Consider the following 21,009-nt stretch of genomic DNA (forward strand, 5'->3'; position numbering starts at 1 on the left):
ACTGTTTAATACCGGCAAGTGTCTACTGACCGGCCTGTCATTAGACCTATGCCGATCGAAGGTAAGCCAAGCGCGGACAGCCACGCGGGGGGGAAGGATTAGGTTAGGGGCTCCCGGGGGGGGATTTAGGGTTAGGCAACCCCACGGGAGGTTAGGGTTAGGCTAGGGGAAGGGGGGGTTAGGTTTAGGCACTTAGAGGGGGCTTAGGGTTAGGCACTTGGGGGGGATGTTAGGTTTAGGCACCCCTAAGGGAAGGTTAGGGGAGGAGGTTAGGTTAGTAAATAGAAAAAAAATACTTACCTGTCGGGATCTCACTGCCAGGCTTCCGCTGACGGGATTTGAACCGCCGGCCGGCAGTAAATCATACTGATCCAGGTGGGCTCATATTGCTTGCATAAGAGGTGATGCAGTAGTATTTACTTGCAATAATTGTAAATCAGAAATCAGCAGTGAAGACGATGAGTGATGTCTGTCATTGTCATCAGACTATGGGCCTGATTCAGACCCGGACGCTATTTGCGTCCGCTCACTGGCTAAAAGGGGCTGGCTATTTAAATCATGTGCTCGCACTGCGTCGTGTAAAGCCGCCCACTAAGCAATAGCGAGCGTCCGCACTATGCGCTCGCACCTGTATAAAAACGCCCCTTTGCCACTTGCAATACACGTCATCTCCGGCAGTTGTAGGATTAATCGGGAACATCGAGAGCCATCGGAGCTGCTCACAGCGCTTGTAGTAGCGTTTTTCCACCACAACATTGTGAGCAGTTCTGGCTAAAATACAACCCAGTCACGTGTGTAATGACGCTACTTTGCTAATTATGCACGCCCATTAAACGCCGTTCTGACGGTCGGGCACGCCTGCGTTCGCACATCCACACCCCCGTTTACAAGCACCTTCCCCTGTTACCACCCACAAATGGATCTGTCACTCAAAATAGCGGCCCAACTGCGGGCTACGGGCGGCACTTTCCCATCGCAATGACTGGTTCGCGCATCCGCATTGTGATGCATACGCATGCGCATATTGCGAAAAATCGCTCAATGCGAGCGCAGCATAGCGTCCGGGTCTGAATCAGGCCCAAAGTTTTCTAATGAATGCTTTTTATATTAAGATTTTGTATAGATTATTTTATCGGTAACAATTTGCCCCAACCCCATAACAACCCATCAGGGGCAGATTATTATTACGATTATTTTTGTTCCGAAAAACATGTTTTTCATTGTTAATAATAATTATTTGATGTAACTCAATATAAATAGAAGAATACTGTTTTGTTTATAAATTTTACTGTTTGGTTGTGATAAAATATTTTTGAGATATTTAAATTTCTGTATTTTTATAACAACTAGCCCCGCCTTCCCCTAACAGCTATTTTATAAGCTAATTAATTAGCACAGTCTTTGTAAAGCCAAGATAAAAAAATTAAATGCAGGAACCGTAAAATTAGGTGTCTGACCTTAAGTGTTTCACTGTATCCTTTTTTATGCTCTACATTTGCACCACCAATTTCGAAGCAATAAGCTCAGGGGGGGTTAATGTCTGCTGGGGCATACAACAGCTGGCACACAGAAATAGGTAATAGTACAGCATGGGTGAAGATTTGCACACACAACATAAAAACAGAGTATAAAACCCTCTTTTGTACAGCTCTTACGAAATTAATAGTCCAGTAAGGGCCCTTCTGCCAAGAGGTACATCTTATTCAAGTTGTTTAATCACAATTATTATCTTAGGTTAGCATAACCTCTGTAGGGAATGCATCATTTTTCTTTTCCACTTGGAAACAAGCACTCAGGGCTGTAGGGGTTTTTAGCTTTGCTCCACATGCCATTCATCTGTTTGTTGAGAAATTAGTGAAGGAAGATGTATCTCTCAACAGCTTGGTAGTCTATTGCTTGTGCTATTTGAATGACTAAACTTGCAAACCTGCATTGGCAGATATGAGGTGCCATATGTGTACTAACTGCAGCCCAACTGCCTTCCTCTCTGTGGGCCTGATTCAGAGATGCACGTAAACCCGATGGTTTTACATCTCTGATGGTGGAGTGCCTACACAGGACCCATTATGCACATGTACAGAATGAGTCCTGCATGCACGCACACAATGGGGCTGATTCAGACCCACTCGCAAGCGCACAGCGCTCGCAAGCGGGTTGATGTATGCCCCCTTGTTCAGTTGCTCCGGGGCATGCTACAGGATGGGGCGGCTGTCGATGTTGATTGACAGCTCGCCCCATTTTGTAGGCGGGGAGGGGGGGGTGGTAAGGAAAACGCAGGCATTTCCGTAGGAACGCCTGGTGTTTGTGGGCGGCCCTACTGACATCACTCGTGATGTCAGTAGTGGACTCCCTGCTCTATCAGAGCAGGGAGTCCACTTGGGCTTGCGAGAGCTGAGACCCTACCACAGGGTCTCCTCGCAAGCCCGATGGCCGCGATAATCGCGACCATCTCCAGCCCGCTCGCACAAGCTGTGGGTAGGCACCCACAGCTTAGCAAGTGGGCAGGAGAAAAAAAAACCCCGCCCTGATCCAGAGCGAGCGCTCGCAAACAGCGAGCGGCTCTGAATCGGGCCCAATGCCCCCAAGCTGTTGTGGAGCTGGGAGGAAGTGGTGAAGGCCTGCATTCCCTCAAACAGGGGCATGTCACCCACTATTCCTGGGAGTGCTGAGGCCAGGTTCTACGTAGGAGAATGCAAATTCCTGGCCTCACCAGCGGACAGGAGATGGCCAGGCTGAGTAAGTTTCAGCTTACTCAGATGGCCGATGCTGGAAACATCCAATGTTGCGATGTTGATCCGATGCTGCGTCTTCAGACGAGAGGCGTGTTTTTCCTTCAGACGCCTCCTGCAGGAATTAGCATATTTACACATCGCTGCTGTGTGCAAAGATGCAGCAACATGTGTCTGCTTGCATCTCTGAATTAGGCCGTATGTCACGTTCATTTCTCTGTCTGATGTATTCTCCAAATAAAATCTGTCCCCCAGTAGCCATAAATTTTATTACTGTATATTTTTTCTCCTGCTTGTAAATTTTTAGTTTCAACCACTTCTCCTCAGGAATTTTTGTAACTTTCTTTGCCTTTCTTTACCTTTTTGAATCTCTTTGGGCCATATTCATTATCACTTAATTTGTACAAAAGCAGGTGAAAATGAAGATTTTCACCTACTTTCTTTTATAAATTAAGTGTATCATTGATATCTCCTAGTTACAATTGTCCCACGATAATTTCCACAGTCCCCATATGGGGATTTAGAAATGATGTAATCCGTTAAATTCCGAAAAAGTATTTTTTCAGAATTTGGTGGTGTTACTGTACGCCATTCTGAGATGCCAGATCTCAGAGCTGCCAGCTCTCCCCTGTTCTTTCTCCCGGTTCCACTGCAGTCACCGCCACATAAGAGGAATTTTTATGCCTGTGGTAGGTGTTCACGCTCTGGTCGTTGTCAAAACTTTTCTCCTGCTGCTCCAGTCTTCTGAGAATCTTTGCAGCCTGTCTTCATGCTGCACATGCACAGTTTAAAGACAAGCTGTGAAAATTTTACGAAGACCGGAGCAGCAGTGTCACACCCGGCTCCGAGCAATCCCCTACTGAGGGGCTGAAAGCTGAGGTCCTGGGTTGAGGGAGGAATCGGAGGCGAGGGGCCTGAATGTAAGTTCTCCTCATCCACAAGTAGGGGATGTTGACGAGACCTGACCAAAGTTGTGGAGGCTAACCTGCCAGGAGGTGTTCACCAGTGACCCCTCCAAGCAGGATATGGGTTTAACTGCTCCTGGCAAGCATGTCGTAGACCTTTGGTCAGGTATCCGATATGAGTGGGAAATGGAGAGAGCTACACTGCTACGGCCCAGAGGAAGTACTTTGGAGAAGTACAAGTACAGGTTCTATACCTATAGGTACAGAGTTGGCACAATGGGAATTGCTTCCTGAAGTGACATACAGAAAGAGAGGAGGGCAGGTCCACGGAGGAGAAAGATACTCTGCTGGCCCTGGAGGAGGATGGTGATAGAACTAAAATAGATGTGCACTGAATGCACGGAGTGTGGATCCTGGCACACCGTTGGAACAGAAGGATGACTCAATGGTTGTACTCGGTTGTACAAAGTACACGAGGTGCGAACTGAGACACACCAGAGGATGACACAGTGGTAGTACTTGATAGATGTGGACTGAGTACACAGGGTATGAATTGAGACACACCGGAGGATTACACAGTGGTTGTATTGGTAGATGTGGACTGAGTACACGGGGTGTGATGCCAGACGCCTTAATACCGGCAGCCGGCTTCCCGATTGTATACCGCAGCTCCACATCCTGCATGGTGTGTGTCCAGAGTGTCTGGTTCTTTAGTGATTCTATAGGCTGCAGGGTGTGAGCCTTTAGTAAATTCTTTCATAAAAAATCGAACCAAAATCGAATGCAAAATCGAACAGAAAACAAAATAGAACTTTAGTAAATTTACCCCCTGGATAACAGTGGTACAACAGGATCGGTACCCCTTCATCAACGTATGGGACTAATCAGATTTGTCATGCCCCTTTCCCCTGAGACCACATCCCGGCATGTGTCTTATGTCTCTATTTGAAAAATATGGGGGGGGGGCACAATGCTCTTCTTGGCCCAGGGAACCAAAAAGTCTAGCTTACGGCTCTGTGTGTGTGTAATGTATGTGTGACGTGTGTGTGTATATATGTGTGTATAAAATATGTGTATATATATATATATATATATAAATATATATATATATACAGTATATATATATATATATATATATGTATATAATGTATTTACAGTGCATATATATGAATGTGTGTGTATGTATAGAGAGTAGCCACCCCTTAAAAATCCTGTATTTGCCCAAGGGACAGTGTGGAATTAGAATTAATTATGTTGGAAATTGGTGTACATGCTGTTCAGCAGAATGTTACAGGAAAAAAAAAAAAATGAATGCTGATCTCTTCGATTGCAATATGATTTCAGCTGAACTCACATATCACATGTGTATAAATGTATCTGTAACACCTAGTTTGTCCTCATAGACGGATACCAGTTGCATTATAAACAAAGTCATTTGGCTACCCTTGCAAGTTCACCGTGGATGACATATTAAGCATATTGGAAAACACATCTCCCAGGGGAAGGCCCTTTAAGGGCTGAAACGCGTTGGGTGAAGCTCACTCCTATCACATACTACCTATCAATTTGACTATTCATTTTTGCAAGAATACGACCAGACCATGACCAAACTTACATCCCAGTCATGTGAACCGGAAGTGGAAGAGAGACGGAACATTGCGGCCGCACCAGGCTCCCAGGAGTGAAGGAGAGCGGACTGGCAGGAGGGCGAACGGAGGAGGAGTGATCATGGTGGGGATTGTAAGGTGAGTGTCCTCGCATGGTAATGTCTAAATCCCCTTCATGGAGAGGATCCTGACATCATCAGCCAGTGTCAAGCGTCATTCCCTACCATCCAAGTGGGCATAGAGGGAATATAACCACCTAGCCCGAAGTGTGCCTGCGATGGGACAACTTTCTTCTTTAGGTTTATGGAACTACACTTCTGCCCTCACTCACATCACTTCCAGGTCCCTAGCATGAAGGGGAAATAAGCTCTATCGTCCTCGCATAGAGGGGGAGCCCAGTAAAGTGTCACGTTGACCTGAACTGGCGCATCTCTCTCCATAGGCAGCTGCATACCCAAGGGCATTGCCAAACGGGGAGTGTCTTTCAGAGAGACACACTGCTGTTTGTGTGGTCCCGATCGGGTAGCACAGTCCAAGGTCCCTTGACACCCACCCAGGCACCAAACTCCTCCCGGGCCCTGAAGATCACCCGGGCAACGGCATCAATACCCACAGGACAGTCTGGTGTAGGGGTTACACGGGACGCCGTGTCGGGTGTGGTATAAGAGATAGACAGTAATTAGTTAGACAATGTCTAGATAGACACCAGATGTTAGACAGTTAATAGTTAGACAAGAATAAAAGTTCGACACTGACAAAAGTTAGGCACACTAAAGTTAGACATGTAAAAAATTCGACAGGTACAAAAGGCCTAATCTTCACCCTAACCCTCTCCTTGGTGCCTAACCCCAACCATCCCTCCTGGTGCCTAACCCTAACCACAGAAAAAAGAAAATTGCCCCCCAGCACACTGCAGATAAATCAAAAATACTTGAAACCTACATGATAATAGAAATTCAGAGGTATTGGTTTACATACATTTGCAAATATATGAATAAGCGATGGGCCATCGTCAAGGCTCCTCTATACCAGCGTCCCTAAAATTAAGGGGTTCACGTCCAAGAAGCAAGGCACCCCAAAAAAATTCCAGCCAAGGACCATCCCCAGGGCATCACACGAAAATGGGAAAAAAGGTGATAGTGAAGTGTTAAAGGATAGGTGTGTAAAGATAAATCAATAAGTGTTAATGAGATATAAAAGAATTAAAATGACATAAATAATACACAAACGCATGGAAAAGTGAAAAAATATTCTATGTGAATTAAGTGGTGATGCCATGAGCAAGGTCCAGCCAGAACAATCCCGGGGGCCCCACTCCCAAACGCTCACCCCAAAATAATTATTGCTAATAATTATTGCTACATAATAGTAGCACCCATACTATTATGTAGCAATAATTATTTTGGGGTGAGCGTTTGGGAGGGGGGCCCCCGGGATTGTTCTGGCTGGACCTTGCTCATGGCATCACCACTTAATTCACATAGAATATTTTTTCACTTTTCCATGCGTTTGTGTATTATTTATGTCATTTTAATTCTTTTATATCTCATTAACACTTATTGATTTATCTTTACACACCTATCCTTTAACACTTCACTATCACCTTTTTTCCCCTTTTCGTGTGATGCCCTGGGGATGGTCCTTGGCTGGAATTTTTTTGGGGTGCCTTGCTTCTCGGACGTGAACCCCTTAATTTTAGGGACGCTGGTATAGAGGAGCCTTGACGACGGCCCAGCGCTTATTCATATATTTGCAAATGTATGTAAACCAATACCTCTGAATTTCTATTATCATGTAAGATTCAAGTATTTTTGATTTATCTGCAGTGTGCTGGGGGGCAATTTTCTTTTTTCTGTGTTCAGTGTAAACCCCGCCCTTTACAAGCACCTGTAGTATATTAAGCTGATTAAGCAACTACCATATTTTTTGCCTAACCCTAACCGTCTGGGTAAGTGCCTAACCCTAACCCTCCAGTAAGTGCCTAATGCTAACCCTAATCTTAAAAAAAGAAGAAAAAAAAATGTGTCTACAATTTCGATTTTGTTTCTTAGCCCTAATCTTCACCCCAACCCTGTATACGTTCGGGAAGCCGGCGGGCGCAATGCCGACCGCCGGCTTCCCGACTGCTTAATCCCGGCAAGGGTTAAATGACAGGTATCTAAATCTAGACGCCTGTTATTTTACCGACGCCGGGAGACCGGCGCCCGGCATCCCGATCGAAGGGATGCCGGGCGCGGACAGCTGCTCGGGTGGGGAGGGTTAGGTTTGGGGGACTTAGGGTTAGGCACCCCCCTGGGAGGTTAGGGTAAGGCTAGGGGAAGGGGGGGTTAGGGTTAGGCACTCCCCGGGGGAGGTTATGGTTAGGCACTCCCCGGGGGACTTAGGTTCAGGCAGCGGGGAAGGGGGGGGTAGGTTTAGGCACTTAGAGGGGGGATTAGGGTTAGGCACAGGGTGGGGAGGTTAGGGTTAGGCACTCTAAAGGAGGGTTAGGGTTAGGGGGTAGAATTAGGTTAGTTTATACTTACCTTTAGGACGATCGGGATTTCCTCCTCTGTCGGGCTGCCGCTGCCGGGATTTGAACTGAATGCCCCTAACCCTTCCTCATGGTGCCTAACCATAACCCTTGCTCCTGATGCCTAGTCCTTTCCATCTGGGTAAGTGCCTAACCCTAACCGTGGGGGTAAGTGCCTAACCCTAACCCTCCAGTAAGTGCCCACCCCTAACCTTAACACTAAACCTAACCCTAATCCTGAAAAATAAATAAAATAAAAAAAGTCGACCATTTTTGTGTCGATCATTTTCATGTCAAACTTTTGACCTTGTCGACCTTTTGTACCTGTCAAACTTTTTACATGTCTAACTTTAGTGTGTCTGACTTTTGTCTGTGTCGAACTTTTATCCTTGTCTAACTATTAACTGTCTAACATCTGGTGTCTATCTAGACATTGTCTAAATAATTTCTGTGTATCTATAGTCCGGAACCCCGCCGTGTCACCCCACGGAGTTATAGTATGGACAAGTGCATTTGTTTTACCATCCACGGTCAACTACAGATACACCTTGGACTCATTTCAACCAAGTGACATTAGTGTTTTCTTTTATAGGGAACAACGGAGATTTAAGGCCTCATTCAGAGGCGGTCGTAGGATGCAAGTGGTCGTTCTGAAACAGGGCGGCCGCTTGCATCCTGAACGGCCGCCTCCATGACGGTCGTTAGGCTGTGGGTTAACACCCACAGCTCTAACGACCGACAAGGGTGATGGTCGCGATGGTCAAGACCATCGCGACCATCGGGGCTTACGACGAGACCCTAAGGTAGGGTCTCGTCAACCTTAAGCCCCAGGGAGCTTCCTGCTCTGATCGAGCAGGAAGCTCCCCACTGACATCACTGATGATGTCAGTGGGGCCGCCCCCAAACGGAAAGTGTTCCTACTGGAACGCCTCCGTTTGGCCGGGCACGCCCCCGGCCCGCCCAGAAAACGGGGCGAGCTGTCACTCAACATCGACAGCTCTCCCTGTCTACGACGAGACCACTAACGACGGATCACCCATCGTTAGCCGGGTCTCGCGCATGCGCATGACGGAGCCGGCTCCATCATGCGCATGCACTGTGGGGCAACATCGAGTCGGTTGTGAGCGCTCAGCGCTCACGACCGACTCTGAATGAGCTCCTTAGGTTTCATTGTGGACTAATTCAGGTCCATTAAGAGGTCCTACTACCTGCCTATTATTGGTCAAGGGTCTTCAACCTTTGGCCCTCCAGCTGCTGTGGAAATACACATCCCAGCATGCCCTGCCACCATTTTGATATAACAGTATGCTAAAACTGTGGCTGGACATCCTGGGATCTGTAGTTCCACAGCAGCTGGAGGGCCAAAGGTTGAAGACCCATGTTCTAGGTTATCACTAAGTTATGTTATACATGGTACCGATACCTATACTGTTTTGTTGTTGGTACCTACATTTTAATGCATATATGTTTGAAATTTAGTACTTTTCACCTGATTAGTAAATTTGATTTTGATTTATCTAGCACGGACTTCATTGGTATATATTGGTACATAATATAAAATATGCTATTGTTTCACTTAAAGAGTGGTTCCAGTGCAGTGGCGTCACAATGTGGATGCGGGACAGGAGTCGGTTGCCACGCCCCTTCCCAATAGGACACACCCCTGCAGAATCCCTCCCCACACCAGGTGACAACACGGGGAGGGACTGTTCCAGTGTGATAGCTAATTTGTGAGATTTAGTTGTGACACATCTTAATAAGACACGGGACAGCATATACACCACACAGAAGTAGTGCGCAGTCCCATCCGATTTAGGCATATTGGTATTGGTTTGGAGTTACACCATGGAGGAATATGATCAGAGATGTGCGGGATCGGTTTTACTCGGATTTACTCGGATATGTTCGGATCTCAAAAACTGCATTTTATTGGCTATCGGCTATCAAGTGTTTTGGACAGCCAATAAAATACATCCTAACTATTCCAAACGTGTGATAATTTTGGCGAAAAGAATCGAGTAAAACCGAACCCGCACATCTCTAAGTATGATCAACGTATACTGAAAGCGTTACACACAGAGGGCCTGATTCAGAGATGGACGGATTTGCAGAGCCGCACACATGGGGCTGTGCAAATCCATCCATCTCAGATGCAAATGTAGAAGGAGGTGTCAGTCACCTCCTTGCTGCATTTGTGAACCCAGCACTGCGACCGATGGTCGCTGCTTTGGTCAGGCTGCAGGAAGCTTCCCGGACACTGATCGGGTCCTGGTCATGTAAGAGGCCAGGAATTTGCGCCCGTTGACGCAGACCCTAGTCTCGTTTCTCTCAGAAAACAGGGGCGTTTCCAAAAATGGTGACCAGGCACGACCCCGTTCCACCCCGCAAATGCTGCAGCATGTCAATCGAGCAAGATCGCAGGACCCTTTCTGCACATGGCGCAGAGCCCTAACCATCGAAGATATATGTTCATCGTCGGATGAACATACATCTCTGAATCTCACCCATCTCATGTGTTATGGGTGTGTCAGTGACCGCGGCTGTATTCCCACAAGCAGAGCCGCAACCACAGAGGACATTTTTAACCGGAGTTCATAAAGAGCCACTGGGCCAGCCATAGGCTGGTGCATGTGTTGATGGTGGACTCCATGGTGCTCCAGTGTTAGAGTGTTCGAAACCGACCAATTTGCACTGTCCACGGGCTTTGAAAGTGGGCATCTCAGGGCTAGCACTGTCTTGAGCAAACTAGAGCACAAAGGGATGGCTGAAACTAACATTTGCATATGACCAACACTGTAACTCTACAAAAATCGCATGGCGTCATTATCGTTCACCTCTGAATTAGGCCCACAGTGTCAGACAGCCAGGACTATCGAGCAGATGCCTGTTCCCACTGACAAGTTTAGACTCCGCTTTGACCAATTACTTTTTGCCCAATTACTGTACAGTGAGGTTACAGCTCTGTTTCGTCAGCTTTTGCACTAGAACTCTGAGTGCTGTTGGGATTCACATCATCGTCTGCTGTCTATAGACTGAAATCCATATTGACTAGTAGTCCAATCCTTCTATGTTTTTGATGTGCATTTTCCTGCCCTGATATCTGTGGATGCATTTCAGCATGGTCTGGGTGCTGTCTGCATAAAAACAACAAGCCAGTTGCTTTTGCCTCACGTGCCCCCATGAAGTCAAAGGGGTTTATTTACTAAGCAGCTACTTGTAAAAGCCACTGGTTCTAGGCATATTTATGCCTGAAATGCAAAAAAGCCATGCTTTTTATAACAAAACTCGTCAATTTTTTATATTTTGAGTTTAAACACATCGGAAAGTGCTGTTTTTTACAAATCGCTGTTTAGTACATAAACCCAAAAATACACTCACATTGAAAAAAAAACTACTGGCTCTAGCCTTTGTTTGCAAAAAGTTCCATGAGTTCTATGGTCACCTGTAATTGCTGAAACTGACCATCAGTCTTTGATCACAATCCTTCTCGAGTCTCTCTACACTGATTCCGCCATTCATGCCCAAACTCCAATGCTACTAGCTTGAGGTGGTTTACAAGCGTGGCCATGGCCTCCATGCTGCTGATGTCCTGTCTTGTGCATCTCTGCAGCACTAGGATGTATCTGATTCAGATGATGATCTTGTAGTTGGTTGTATTGTTCTTCAGGCATTTGGAAGAACTTTCTGCAGACTCACTGAACATTGTTTTTCAAGCTTCTGGAAGTTGTCATCTGATCTGCGCTCATTCTTTGCCATGTATGATTATGTCACCTTATATGATGGTATTCTTCTGAGTGGTCAACAGTATGTCATTCTCCATTATCTTCAGGGTTTCTACACCTGTCACGTGCATCAACAGCACCACGGGGTGTGAAGCTACCAAACACAAGGCAAGGATGCTGTGTTCTGACCTTAACATGTCAGTGGATATTCAGTATGTCATGGCTGCTTGTGCTACCTAATGCAAATAATGGGCCTCATTCAGAGCCGCTCGCAAACACGAGCGCCCGCTCTGAATGAGGGCGGACGTTTTTTTTTAAAAAGCCTGCCTCCTGGCCGCTCGCTATGCTGTGGGTGACTAACCACAGCTTTTGCGAGTGGCTAGGTGATGGTCGTGATGGTCGCGACCATCGGGCTTGCGACGAGACCCTTGTGGTAGGGTCTCGTCTGCCGCAAACCCCAGTGAGCTTCCGGCTCTAATAGAGCCAGAAGCACACTACTGACATTACTGGTTATGTCAGTAGGGCCGCCCACAAATGGCAGGTGTTCCTTCAGGAATGCCTCCGTTTATCCAGCCACACCCCCACCCACCTACAAAACGGGGTGAGCTGTCGATCAACATTGACAGCCACCCCGTTTGTAGCAAGCCCCGGAGTGAGTGAATTTCTCACTCGCTACGGGGCTTGCGCACGCCACACGTGTGCAATGCACAACCATTGACCCGATGGCGAGCGCAAAGCGCTTGCAAGCGGGTCTGAATGAGACCCAATGTCCTTTCTGGCACAAGTTCCCCCAATTAAGTAGTCAGTGTTATTATACCTGATGAACTCCTGCACTGTCAAAACCTAAACAAAGTGCCCTTCACCAATAATAACCCCCTTTCCCGGAGCACACACTTCTTCATAGGTACTCAGCTGCCGTCTGGACTTAAAGTAATAACAGTGTAGGAAGCAAAGGTATCAAAATATAGACAAAGGAATGTGACACTCTAAGAACTCATATAGGAAACTACACGTAGATTCTCAAGAGGTCTCCCATCCAGGAATAAACCCAAGCCCTTACTGCTTAGCTTCCCACAGTAAACAGAGGAAGTCTTTTTAAAGCTAATTGATGTATTAATATAAACAACACGCCTAAAGAGAGTTTACCAGAATATTCTCCTGCAGTTAACGTCACCACAAGCTAGTAACAAACAAGGATTCAATTTAGCCATTTAAGCAGCTAACAAAAGGGCATGCAGTTAAATGTTCACTACATTAGTAATAAATGTATTCTTATTAGTAATAATTCCAGAATGATATTTCAATAAACATGAGATTGATGGTAAAACTCAGTAATTTCTTTAGATATACAGCAAACTGCAGGTTAAGGCATTTCAAAAACATGTCAAAACACATGGACTCTCCAGAGTAGTATATTAGCCAGGTGTTCATCTGTTAGCAATAATATGTAATATAATGTATCCAGGATGCTTAGCAGATGAAGAAACCAGCAATCCCTCTTAGACAGCTTGCAAACAGCTAGAATCAGGGACCAGGCAAGACATGGAACCCTGTGGGAGACACAGAACAACCCACACAGGCCCAAGAGCCAGCACCTGATTAAAACTGCTAGCAAACCAATCACAGCCGACCAGGCCAATGCATAGGCAGACATCATCATAACAGGTGAAGAAGTCAGTAACCATTCCAATAATTCAGCCTAGACTCGACCAGCTGAGTACAGATATAACAGTCAGTTACCACTTCATCAAAATAAGTTAGTCAATCTGCTTAAAATCCACAGCACAGAACAAGCTAGATGCTGGCACTATGTAAGGATAGTCATTCTGATTTCAGCAATAGGACTGTCACAAAAAAAGGTATAAACTGAACGGGTTGAGTATGAAATCCGCCTCAAGCATACCACTGGGGAACGAAGTCGGCAGAAGAAAGAGACAAGCCGCACATGCAGAAGGACAAGGACAGGAGGACTGCTTACCGGTAAGCTATACAAGAGCTGGATGCTGCTCTTGAACACTACCACCATACACAGACGGGTAACTGACAATCAGATTATAACATACGGACGGAGCATGTAGCAGGAAGCTACTAAAGTGGATACAACACAGTCTGCATGCACCATCTAAGTACTCTTTTTATGATCACAGAAATCACAAGACTGCAGTACTAATATAGCAGCATTTAAACTTTGCTTGGCAATAGCAGAGTGTGAGGAATATAGCGATATGGCACATAGTGCGAATTATAGTTCTCACGTCATAACGAATTGGTAATTAAAAGCCATAGAATAAATGGGTTTTCTCATCAGGGCAATACGGGAGAGATGCTTGAGGAATGATCTGGTGGATCATATCCCCGCGTCTCTTCTTAAATGGGGAGGTGTGAAGAATTATAGATTTTCTATGATTGGGTTTGTCCCATAATAATTTGTTGTTGAGCTCTGGACCCTCACTGATCAATAAGATGCTAATGTCATGACTCACATGATAATTATTCTTTGAAGTTTACAAGTCAGGAAACCTTTTTGTTAGGGTCTTGCCCAGGTAATGAAATTAACAGGGACAGGCCATGTTCCCACTAGCCTGTTAATGAAGTAAGGAGATAAACAGATTTGTCTAGCTTAGAGCCTATCTGTGTTTCCTTTCAATTATGATAACATTGTCACCAGGACATGTGGATTGCTCATTCCTTTGTGTTTGTGGCTATAGGAAGCAAGCACCATAGGGGGTATACAACAAAAGAGTAACAGGCTGACATTCAGGTGTGATGAGATATCGCAGATCAAACAAAATCATATTTGGATGGTTTATATGATAAAATTGATGTATCAGTGATAGCTGGAAGCTTGGAAAATTATATACATATAACTGGACTCCATATCCAGGTTGTGTGCGATTCCCGGATCACTTAGTCATACAGATTTGAAGATATGAGATATCTCAGGAATGCACTATGACAACCACATCATATTTACACTTTTATAACAGATAAAATATGGACCAGTATGATGAACACCCCATATTGTAGGTAGTCCATCCACTGGGGAAGTTATTAGGTTTATTCTGTTATAAATTTAAAGGGATTTAAACTTAGCTGGGAGGTTCCTGCCCCCCAATTATCTAATCCGCCAATCAGAGCGGACTGATGACATCACCTGAGGTGTGATGCTCTTCTGATAATAGGTATTGAAGCCCTGTGTTCTGTATTCAAACTGGGGGATCAATTTGTCGCATTGAAGTTTAACCTGCATTCCTTGCATTGCTTACCATCCCTCCTGGGCAGAACGCTGCATGTTTCTAATGCTGATTGTTTTCTGTAAGTCTACCTCTACCATTTTTATTTTATATTGCTGTATGTACCTTTGTAACCATTCTTTTCTCTGTAACATTGTTTTTTAAGCATTGTACTACCTTTTCTGTAAATAAAGTATTCTTTATTAGTTTATTTCATGTATACTCCAAACCCTAGTATTTGAAGAGATTATTAGTGACGCTACACATCTTGTTAAGTACGGGGAGCAGAAGGTTGGTCTCAGCGAACTGTGTCGTCTGGGACGCCGAGTCTGCGCAATTGTGGAGAGGTTAAGCAACAGATTAACTGCGTGGGAATCTTGTGCAATTATTGGGATAATAGAGGACCGGTGCCCTCTTTAAATTGTTTCCATCGGTGGTGGCCGTTTCGTAAGTAGGGTATTTGTATTACAGCGCTATGTTGTCTATATCAGAGGTGCACACCCCCACGTCAGGGATACTGGGTACGGGTCCCTGACACAGAGTCATCTAACATTATAGGGATTCCTTCTTTATGTAAACATATTTAAAAACGCATGGAGTACTGTACTATCATCATCATACCTGCTAAGAGTGTATCCGTCCTAAATTGCTGACGGATCACAAGAAAAGTTATATTAGCAACATTGGCCTGTATTTACGTGATACACATACATCACTATGTAGGTCTATTGTTTGAAGGCTTGATAACACTTGCATTTGCACTTTTCCCTGTTTGATTTTATGGTGTATTTTATTGGGTTAATTTGATAATTTTTTGTGCATTATTTTTTTGAGAATTCTAATTTTTTTGTACAAATTGGCATATTTATTCCATGCATTTTTATAAATATTCGCTCAGCATTCTTCTAATATTAATAAATACTTTTCATATTTAATACATGTTTGGTGCCCAATTTCATATATAAACTTTTGATACATTTGTATTAATGCCATACTTCAAATCTTCAATAAACTGTTTAGTTTATTGGTACTGACTACTCAATTGGGGGAACTTGGTGCCAGAAAGGACATTGGGCCTGATTCAGAGCCGGTCGCTATTAGCGCTCGCTCGTTCAGAAAAAGGGGGTGGCTATTCAAATGAACCGTTCGCTCTTTGCGGTCTGTTGCCGCCTCTATGTCTGAACAAGCGAACAAAACATGCGGCCGTTTTTTTTATAAAAACGCCCCCTGGCCACTCGCATCATACGTCATGTCCACTATTTATTAGATTAATCGAGTACTTCGACCAGCGTATGAACTGCTCGCTATTCTTGTGGTTGGTTTTTCCTACCACAAATTTGCGAGCAGTTCTGACTATAAAATAACCCAGTGACGTGGTCAGTGACGCTGCTGTATTAATTATGCACACCCATAAAATGTCCGTTTTGACCTTTAAGCACGCCTGCGTTCTGATCTCCACTCCCCGTTTTCAAGCACCTTCCCCTGTTACCACCCACATATGCCTCCTCCTGTCACTCATATTAGCAGGCATTCGCTATTTAGCGAACAAACGATTTTCGGCCACACTGACTGGTTCGCGCATGCGTATTAAGATCCGTACGCATGCGCAGTTGGACAAACATCGCTCGGAACGAACGAGCGGCCGCTTACGAGCGGCTCTGAATCAGGCCCATTGTTTGCACTTGGATTCTTATCGAGAATTTTCTTCCCCTTTTCAAGGCAGCAGAAACAACCAATTGTTTGGACCTAATTCTTAGAGCGCTGGTCCACCATGCGTGTGCTTCCTGTAATAGATCATCATGTTAACAAACTTCTCATCCTTCATGATGTTCCTGACCTTTCCTGGTCCGTTGCTGCAACTGACAACTTTGATTGTTTTGGGGTCATTGCAAGCACCGCTGTCATCAACTCCATTAATAAACAAATCTTGGTACATGGCTGTCACGCCTGACTCCATGGAATACCCTACTGACGGGCTGAAAGCTGTGGTCCTGGGTTGAGGGAGAAATTGGAGGCGAGAGGCCCAGATGTACATTCTCCTCATCCACAAGTATCGGATGTTGACGAGACCTGACCAAGGGTGCGGATACTAGAGCACTGTTGGTACAGGAGGTGGACTCAGAGATATGACTAGAATGGAGATGTACTGAGTACACGGTGTGCGAATCCAGACGCACCGGAGAGTGGTTCAGCAATTGTACTCAATAGTGTGTACTGAGTACACAACGTGCGAATCCAGATGCACTGGAGAGCATTTCAGTGGTTGTACTTGGTAATGTGTATTCAAAAAAATAGTAAAAAATCCGCGCTCCAAAGTGGAAAATGCTGCTTAGCAAATAATGTGGTCCCCACCACACTTATACAAACACCAAATGAACATAAATACCAAGCGCAATTTCCTTAGAGTACCTCTCAATCACTGTCCACTAATAAAGTCTAAAGGAAGTCCATATAAATTACCAGTCTTCTATCCAATAGGAATGTGAATCTTCCTCTTTTTCCCTCCGAAAGAAGAAAGAATCAACCGATCAATAAATGTGAATCCTTTTATTGGGATAACAATATCCTTACTTACATTTAAATTTGAAATATCCCTCCTCAGATTTTCCAATCCATTAGCTTCACCTAGACGGACTTCTATGTAAAATCCCGTTGTCCCACTCAAATCCAGTCCAATCCCCAACAGGCCGCGGTCCTTATAGTCACACTGTCACACTAACGCGTTTCGGCTTTTAGCCTTTATCAAAGTGTCGGCAATACTTACTATTCTTACAATGAACATTCACCTAGTGCCAACCAGCAGTATTTATAATCCAATTATTGACATAAATCTCAGTAAAAATATACATACACCACATAAAAAATTACTTATGTATAGGACTCTATGAGATCCACATTAATATGACACCTTATTTATCCTAAAATCATGCAAATAATCAAATAGCTCCTATCTTGAATCAATGCCAGTTGCTTCACAGAGAGAGTATTGCCTATTTTAGGCTTGCCGCAGATTGATACATATAACAAATATGCAGATAAATTTTACTTAGTATCCAACTATGAAAGTAGTTCTGTAGCAATTGATATTTTTTGTCCTTGGACATAAACTGATACATAGTTTTACCCCTCCGCTGTTTAGTCTGATATAGAGGATTTAAGCAGCATAATATCTGTCGTTGTTAACAGCCGCATGTAAGTTTATTCAATTGCTGCACTTATGTGATTATTTCTTTTTAGCAGCCTGATAGTGATTTAGCAACACAATATAATTATATTTGTGGCTTGAAGGAGGCATACTTTACATATAGAAAACAATTCACAGTCTCTTACATTTTTATAAACAGCTAATTAGCTGTGACTTTGTCAAAGATACTGTTTTTCAAAGTTTCTGCAATGTGCAGTATACACTTTAGTGTTATCCATCATGGCCATGTGGTTATAAAAAGAAAAAACTCTTTTACCGAGATGTTGAGCCCGTCTCTAGGGGTTGCAAACATAAATTACCCTTTGCGCGTGTGCTTGGTGAGTGTAGAGCAATGTTAGCTGGCGTCACTGTGTATAGAAAAAACACGTTTAATCGACTAAGAACTTGGTGGCTTCCTCAGTCAACAGGTTCAGGTAGACTTGGGAGTCGATGTATTGACTTAGTGAACTGATGGTGTGGCTTAGAAGCCAATGGTGCAGCTTGGAGCCGGTAGCAGAAGAAAGTATTCAATTGATGAGGTCTTGAGAGCTGATGGTGCGGCTTGGAGCCGGTTGTAGAAGCGAGTAACAATTGATGTGGCTTTGAGAGCCGATGGTGCGAGGCCAGTTACAGAAGATTGTACACAATTGATGCGGCTTTGAGAGCTGATGGTGCGGCTTGGAGCCGGTAGCAGAAGAAACTATACAATTGATGAGGCATTGAGAGCCGATGGTGCAGCTTGGAGCCGGTTGCAGAAGCGAGTAACAATCGATGCGACTTTGAAACCCGATGGTGCGGCTTGGAGCTGGTTGCAGAAGCGAGTAACAATCGATGCAGCTTTGAAAGCCGATGGTGCGGCTTGGAGCTGGTAACAGAAGATAGTACACTATTGATGCCGCTTTTAAGACGGAAGCAAAAGTGAGTAACAATAGATGCAGCTTTGAGAACCAGTACACAAGTTTAAGTACTAGTTTGTGTACTAAATAGTGTACTGCATCCATAAGAGTTGGTACAGAAGTTGGTGTACAGGTTTGTGTACTAATTAGTGTACAGCGTCCATGAGAGTCGGTACACAAATTTGTGTACTAGTTTGTGTAATGCGGCTTTGAGAGCTGGTACACAAGGCTGTGTTCAATGGTACGGTTTTGATAGAGAGCTGGTGGCAGCAAGGATGCTGCTGATGCAGCTAGTGAGCTGTAGTAGAGGCAGGAGAGCCTGTGGCAGCACGGACGGTGCTGATGCGGCTAGGGAGCCATTGGACAGGCAGGAGAGTTGGTGGCAGCACCAACGCTACTAATACTGTTAAGGAGACAATGGAGAGGCGGTGGCAGCACCAACGCTGCTAATACAGCTAGGGAGCCGTTGGAGAGGCTGAAGAGGCAGTGGCAGCACGGCAGCTGCTGGTGCAGCTAGGTAGCTGTTGGAGAGGCTGGAGAGCCGGTGGCAGCATGGAAGCTGCTGGTGTGGCTAGGGAGCCGTTGGAGAGGCAGGAGAGCCGGTAGCAAGGTAATACCGATGGAATACCCTTCCACGAGGTGATACAGAATGCTGACGTTGCGGCTGATCCAAGAGGACCTACAGGAACACTATAGTCGGTGAGGCAGCAAAAGGCCAGTGTGTACAAATAGGAAGACAAACCAATCACGCTCTGCCATGAATAACATGGGATTTCCTGAGGCGTGCAGATCGCCTAGCAACTGAGGGAACCGGAACAACAGTGTCAAGAGAAGGTAAACTTCTAGAGAGAGACAAGTTATGGCCGCGACTTGTAACAGTGGCTTTCAATGAGTTTGTTGTGGCCAGTCCCGGATGGCATGCAGTTTGTCCAGATCCATTTGCAAAGAATTCCCAATAATTATGTGCCTAAAGAAAGGCACGGAGGACTGTTCGAAAAAGCATTTGGAGATCTTTCCGTACAGATGGTGGACTCAAAGGCGAGTAAAGACCCCCGTGAAGTCGGTGGGATTGCAGGTCTTTGGAAGAAATTAGAATGTCGTCCAGATAGACCACAACAAGTTTGTAAAGGATGTCCCTGAAAATCTCATTGACATACCCCTGAAATATCGGTCGTGCATTACATAGTCCAAATGGCATGACCAAATATTCAAAATGGCCATCCCGAGTGTTGAACGCAGTCTTACATTCATCTCCAGCCTTAATGCAAATTAAATTGTAGGCACCACGGAGGTCCAATTTGGTGAAAACGTGAGCCACACGAACCTTGTCATAAAGTTCCGAGATGAGCGGAAGAGGGTATTGGTTCTTGATGGTGATTAAGTTGAGACCTTGATAGTCTATGCAGGGTCTGAGCCCTCCATCCTTTTTTTCAACAAAAAAGAAACCGGCTCCAGCAGGAGAGGAGGATGGTCGGATAAAGCCTTTTTAACCAGATTCTCTTTGATGTAGTCAGACTTAGCCGCAGTCTCTGGAACAGATAAAGGGTAAATGTGGCCACGGGGTGGTATTTTTCCAGAAAGGAGGTCAATGCCACAGTCCCAGGAGCGAAGGGGAGGCAACTGGTCCGCTGCTTGTTCATTAAAGACATCAGAAAAATCTTGATAGGGTATAGGTAGACAGGAATTAGGAAGAACATTAGATTGTTTGGAAAGAGATGGTTTGATGGTAACTTGATGAGTATGCACTGGAAGTACATAGAACAAACATCAATGGTAACAGCCAGGACACCAAGCCAGGATTTGCATGGCAGCCCAGTTTAGCATGGGGTTGTGCTTTTTAAGCCACAGCAGACCTAGGACTATTTCGTAGGAGCTTTTTGGAAGGATTAGAAGTTCCAATTTCACACGGTGAAGGCATCCTATTTGGAGAGAGACTGGAGGAGTAATTGAAGAGGTAGTGTCTCCGCAAATGACATTGCCATCTACTCCAGAGATGTCGATTTTATTTGGTAAAGGAGTGAGTGGAATACCTAAAGTTACAGCCAAAGACTCGTAAATAAAATTCCCGGCAGCACCTGATCAACCAAGGCTTTCACCTCTTTTGTCCTCAACTTATGGGAAATGGTCACTGATAGAAGATTATCCATCAAATGGCATGACTTGACTAACACCCCTAACTGAACGCCCCCAGAAGCAATTAGGGTCTCACGTTTCCCGCAAG

General features: G+C 44.9%; 1 protein-coding gene across 4 annotated transcripts in view; it reads right to left on the minus strand.

The window, feature by feature from the left end:
• The window catches only part of ARSK (arylsulfatase family member K), a 105,388-nt gene that overhangs the window by 55,816 nt on the left and 28,563 nt on the right, over positions 1-21,009 (minus strand). The gene's annotated exons all lie outside the window — the stretch shown is intronic.

The sequence above is a fragment of the Taudactylus pleione genome, unplaced genomic scaffold, assembly GCF_031769625.1.
Source record: "Taudactylus pleione unplaced genomic scaffold, aTauple2 ptg000370l, whole genome shotgun sequence".
NCBI classification, from domain to species: Eukaryota; Metazoa; Chordata; class Amphibia; order Anura; family Myobatrachidae; genus Taudactylus; species Taudactylus pleione.